General features: G+C 36.5%; 1 long non-coding RNA gene across 1 annotated transcript; it reads right to left on the bottom strand.

Annotated features, from left to right (window-relative positions):
- Positions 1–1,484: 1,484 nt before the first annotated feature.
- Positions 1,485–1,948, bottom strand: LOC131611961 (uncharacterized). The gene is made up of 3 exons (XR_009287250.1): positions 1,867–1,948; positions 1,678–1,773; positions 1,485–1,592 (listed from the first exon to the last, which is right to left on the bottom strand). It is a non-coding gene; the product is annotated as an uncharacterized LOC131611961 (long non-coding RNA).
- Positions 1,949–6,354: the final 4,406 nt, after the last annotated feature.

Genomic DNA, 6,354 nt, shown 5'->3' with positions numbered 1-6,354 from the left:
TTTTCATTCCATAAAATAACACTTGTAATATAACATCTATCTATGTTCCAGAGAGTTATGTAGCTTCTAGTTCCCATGTGATATTTTATATTGTATAAAAAATATAATAATTCGTGTTTCATATAATTTCTTCGATATAAGAAAAAAATTTATTGATTCATTATATATTTAAATAAATAGTTTATTTTTTTATTCCATAAAATAACACTTGTAATGTAACATCTATCTATGTTCTAGAGAGTTATGTAGCTTCTAGTTCCCATCTAATATTTTATATTGTATAAAAAATATAATAACTCGTGCATTCGCACGAATTTTGGTGTGAGCACACATACGTTCACATGGGTGCTTGTGTGTTACACGTGCGTTCGCACGAGTGCTGGTACCCATATCCGCTCCTATACTGATTATTTTAAATGGCAAGTTCTCGTGCCCATACTCATGCCTATTTTGGGGGTTATTATTTTCAAAAATGATTCGTTTAGCTTTACCGAATGTATGTCGGATGTAATTTTTAATGCTTGGAATTGGCTATTATCTAGTTATAAGCTAGCGGAAAATTGTAATTTCCACGTGTGTAATATTTTACCGTTTTTTTATTTTGAGATGTAGTTGCTCTTGTAAGTGGTTAGAGTATCCCTTATACTCCGGTTTTAATTTCATTTCCTATTGAAAAAGATCTTACATGCTATGGCTAACTTTGTGAATACTCATTAGGGATTAGGGATGATTCACTACAACGCGCAAGGCTTTTAAAAGCGCTTTTTTTGGCCTTTAACAGCGCTTTAAAGCGCTGCCAAAGCCAGCGCTGGCATAGGCTACGAAAGCGCTTTTAAAAGCGCTCTGGTAGGCTCCCCCTATAAGAGCGCTTTTCTGGAAAAAGCGCTCTTGTAGGCCCCCCTTTAAGAGCGCTTTTCAGGAAAAAGCGCTCTGGTAGGCCCCCCTTTAAGTGCGCTTTTTCCAGAAAAGCGCTGTGATAGGCCCCCGGTGAGAGTAAAAAATAAAAAAAAACGCAACATACTAAAGCGCTTTTGTAAAAGCGCTCTTATAGGGTGGGCTTTAAGAGCGCTTTTTCCAGAAAAAGCGCTCTGATAGCCCCCCCTATAAGAGCGCTTTTACAAAAGCGCTTTAGTATGTTGTTTTTTTTTTTTTTGCTTTTTTATTAATCTTTGGCAGCGCTTTTAAAAAGAAGCGCTTTAGTATGTGGGCCTTTAAGAGCGCTTTTTAAAAGGCGCTTTAGTAGCTAAATGAGGTATTTTAATGTGCAGCCTGTAATTTAATCCTCCCAGTCGACCTGTAATATTTTCGACCTGTAATATGTTTTCAGCCTGTAATATTCTCGACCTGTAATTTATTTTCGACGATATTATTTCAGCCATCAGTAAGACAATATATATATATATACTAATATAATACCATTATAATATCCAAAATTATATATATACATCATTACAACATCAATAATATTATAGTACTTCAATTTGACACAAATCCTACATGAAAAAGCGCTTAATATAAAAATGACACAAATCCTCTTTTATTTCTTCCAACTTAAGTTTCGGGTATCCAGCGGTACGGAATTCGTCAAGGTACTACAAAACAAAAACAAAATATGAATGATACATTTAGTTAAATGTAATAAATTATATGAAATTATCTTAAGTTATAAATTCATACCGTGAGCGGAATCTCTAATTGATTTGCCTGAAGGATTTCTTTCATAAACCTCAATACAAAGTATCCGCAATCGTAACTGTTTCGCTGTTGCGGACACTACATAGAAAAACAAATAAGATTCTATAGTTGTGCATTGTTTTATCAAGTAGCATAAATATATTATAAGCAACATTGTGAAAAATAATGTACCTGCACTTGGATCCAAGTAATGTTGCTAGATTTAGTTCGGGATACCTGTGCGTCCCGTTGACTTCGGAACACTTGTATTGATCTAATTAACAAATATATAAAAGCATATGTTTAGATCAATCCCACAAATAAGTAAATATATATATAAATATACACGAATATATATTTAGAACGATCACACTTACAAATCAACGATGTCCTCCATGGCCGGATAATTGGTCCATTCACCATTTACCGAATTCAGATAATACACGACTTCCCTTATAGGGTTGATAGCAAGCAGCAACCAGTGTGCTCTATAAATAAAAACAATAGGTTATATGAAAATTTTGCTATACACAAAAGAAACAGAGATTAGATGAACAAAGAATGAGAAACTAACCCTACTGGTCGGGTATTATACGCCCAAAGATGCAGACATTCTGTATTGCCGGTGGACATGAATCTATCGACTAATCGCTGTCTAACTGATTCCCGTTCCGAAGCAATTGCCATTCCGCTGCAGTGGGCGGAAGACACGAAACGGAATCTGTTAGACAACGGAGTCCCGCGCAACACTCTGTCATACAACAACCTTAAATAAAAACATAATAAACATTAGATTATTTTCATTGAAATGTGTAAATAAATTATATTGTGGGACTAATTAAATAATATATCGGATGAGGGAATATTACCGGATGTATGAGTGCATGTTATTGACGCCTAGTTGATCATGCTTAAAAATCTCCTCCAAGTCATCAAGTGTAATAAGTGACTTGAATTCAATACCGAAGACACTCTCATCCATAACGATTTCACGTAAAGCACCATCCTTCAAATCGAACATATCAACCATTGTTGCGAGCGTCGACCGGTACCGAGGCACAAAAGCACCGCCTTTTTTTCCCGCTTGCTTCGGAGGACCAGTGGGTGGTACGGTACGAACTTGCTGCGTCACTTGTTGTGACTCTCGAGCGGATGCCTAAAAATCATATAAGTTAGGTAAAATATAAAATCATGCAGATTTAGATTCAGATTAATTATTAACACTTTAAATGTACCTCTTTTAGTGATGCAACGGACTCCTCCTCCTGTAAAATCCCTTTACCCTTAACTGTGGGTTTTATAGGAGCAGTCTAAAATTAAAATGTAAAAAATAATTAATAAACGGTTTAGAATTGACATTCGAAAACTAAATGATTCATAATCGTTTTCAATATACCTCATCACTAATGGTAATGAGCTCCGAGGGCCATGCAACAAATGATCCTATTGCATCTCGCAGCAATGTCGTCTCTGAGACCATGTCAGGTACCGGTAGCATCGCATCATGATCTACTACAACATCCACCGATACTTTCAGGTGTCCATCCGGGAGCGGTCTATGGTGAAGTAAATCTCCCAAAGTGTTGTGCACTTTTCCCTTGCCAACTAGTCGATAACTCGGTTCCGATAAGTATAGTTGGCAAGATGAAATGCCCTAAACCAATAGTAAATATAAAGTCATTATCATTAATAAAATAGAACAATTTAAAAGGAAAAAAAATTATAATTACCTCGGGAAATTTCCTTTGATAGTTGATACTAGCCTTATCACTAGTTTCTTTCACCGATGAAGTGTTGCACTTTTCTCTCATATACGCCTCTTTATCTCTTTGCAATTCAGAGACTTGTGCTTGCAATTCCGCCAACTTTTGCAACACTTCTTCATTTGAAGGATTTCTTCTCCTAGGACTCTTGTAAAAAGAGGTTGGAGTCACACCATCACCCTTACCCCTCACCCGACCGGGATACTCAGGAGCATCTAGTGCTTTACTAAGTACGCTCCCCTCACCGGTGGATGCCGATTGCGACAAGGTCTCCTGTAATTCATTTACATTAAAAAATCATTTATATATTAAAAAACATTTGATTTAATTAAAGACACAGTATTATACTTACACATTCAGTAAAAACTCTCTGAACTTCGGGATCGACAGCATGATCCTTGCCCCCACGAGCTTCCCTCCACAACACATGTTCAGGAAGTGAGGTTTCCTCACTTTTAGTCTCCTCTAACTATGCATTGACACAAATGATAAAATCGTCAAATAAAACACATTTAGACAATTAATTAAAACGCATTTCTATTTACTTACAATTTTATCCTCCAAGCGTGCATATCCCGAACGCCCTTTTTTGTATGGATATGCGGGTTTGGATGCTCTCGCACTATTCTTGGCACTCCTTTTCCGAAAATCTTCATCTCTTTGCTCTACAAACTTAGCCCAATCTTCTTCACCAATGAAGATCTCATACTTTTTTGGCCGTCCCGGTGCCTCTTCAAGAAAGTTTCCATCTTTATCCTTAAGATAAGTGTTTGTCAAAAAAGCTTTCCACCCTCTATATCTTTTGCCGGCCAAACCAAGTATGTAGCGTCTACGATCATCTGGTATCTCAAAAGTCCTCTGCAAAAAAACATACTCATAGTGTGTTAGTATAAGTAATTTAAACAATTTATCGTCAAGATAATAACAACAATTAACCATATATAATATATACCTGAAGCTCGTCCCAAATCGCTTTTTTTTTTGCATCCAAGTCTTCGCTTTTCAGATTTCATTTAGCTACGGAGACCGGAATATGCATACGAACAAGTGTACCAATATAACTTGTCAACTTTGCAGAATTAGGACCAATTGCTTGTTTATCAGAATTCCATTCCAATCGGTATACTAATCCTTGGTCTCTATGTCGAACGATTCCCTTCATGATAGTGATGCCTCGTGCAACTTCTTTTGCTTCAGTATCAGGTGGAGCATTTGTATCCGTGGCATCTCTTTCTTGAGCATCTCTTTCTTGTGAGTTTTCAGGTGGAGCATCTCTATCCGGAGCCATTTAACCTGTATCAAACAAACTAAAGCACATTAGTACACTATTAATAAGCTAACAATCTATACAAGTAAAATGGAAGTCAAACCATGCATGTACAAGTAAATCGGAAACGAAATCGGTACAAATCAAAATAAGCGTCAAAAAATAAAGTTGTCGGAATTGAACGAAATTTACATGGCTATGGTAAAATGTCCCCACGGACTCAAAAATAAAGTCGGTTTTCCGAAATTCAGACCCTAAGCCCGACTTTTGATTACGGGCAGAAGCAAAACCGATAAAAAAACAGTCCCGAAATGAACATATAAGTGCATGAGCAGCTCCGGAATCGTCAAAATAGTATAGTTACATGTAAAGAAGTCGACAAACGGATACATGGTTCAAAAATTATGTACAAAACGAGAATATGCACCAAAATTGAATAAGTACTATACTATTGATTAAAACAATCGGTACAAATTGAATAAAACAAATTAGTCGGAATATGTATACTATTACCTTTATCACTAACGTCTCTTTCTTTTCTTGGTAGGATTGTGTTCTACGCGTCTCTTAACAACGCGGATGGTTGGATTGATCCAAATACCCTCATTATGATCATTTCTAGTACAAGATTCATTCTCATTTTGATCGTTTCTTGTACAAGATTCAATGCCAACACCAATATCACCTTGATCTTCAATGTTTTCATCTACTATTTTGTTAGATAAAAGCACTATAGACCATTTCGTACTTGTCGGATCATTGACATAGAACACTTGTTTAGCTTGAGAGGCTAAAATGAAAGGCTCATCTTTGTACCCTACCCTATTGAGATCCACTTGCAAAAATCCTGACTTATCCATTCGTATGCCACTATTATTTTCAACCCACTTGCAACCAAATACAGGAATCTGAAACTTCGCGTAATCAAACACCAAAATGCGCTCGATAACCCCAAAATATGACAAATTTGCAAATTTCGGATTTAAGTCATTCGCACTTGATATGTGCATTGCTTCAGCTACCAAGGTAACACCACTATTTTGCATAGTACTTTTATCATCCTGTTCTTTGGTATAAAATGTGTATCCATTAATAGCGTATGCGCTATAAGAAAGCACAATTACAGTTGGACCATAGGCTAAACATCTCAACCTTTCTGTTACTGAAGCAGGATCTGAACGATACTTTGAATAAATATGATCCCTAAACCACGGTATGAAACTTCGATTGTGCTCTCGTACTATCCAGTTCTCATTTCTATTTGGATTTAAATCTCGGAGAACAACCTTGTGCATTTCAACATACGGCTCAACCTCAATCTCATTGTGCAGAACATACAAGTGCGCTTGATCCCGTTAGACCATTGATACTGTCACAACTTTATTTCCAATTAGCCTTTTTCCTTCTTTTTTTTCGACAATATGAGATTTGGGGAGTCCAATTGATTGAACATTTGACAGATATTCAGTACAAAACTCAACCGCTTCTTCAACAACGTATCGTTCGGCAATACAACCCTCCGGTCGACTTCTGTTTTTCACGTACCCTTTTAATATTTTCATATAACGTTCAGCAGGGTACATCCATCTCATATAAGCTGGTCCGCACAATTGTGTCTCTTTCACAAGATGAACGACTAGATAAACCATT

The sequence above is a fragment of the Vicia villosa genome, linkage group LG1 (assembly GCF_029867415.1).
Source record: "Vicia villosa cultivar HV-30 ecotype Madison, WI linkage group LG1, Vvil1.0, whole genome shotgun sequence".
Classification (NCBI taxonomy): domain Eukaryota; kingdom Viridiplantae; phylum Streptophyta; class Magnoliopsida; order Fabales; family Fabaceae; genus Vicia; species Vicia villosa.
The sequence above is the reverse complement of the archived record's forward strand: the minus strand, read 5'-3'. Positions and strand labels throughout refer to the sequence as shown.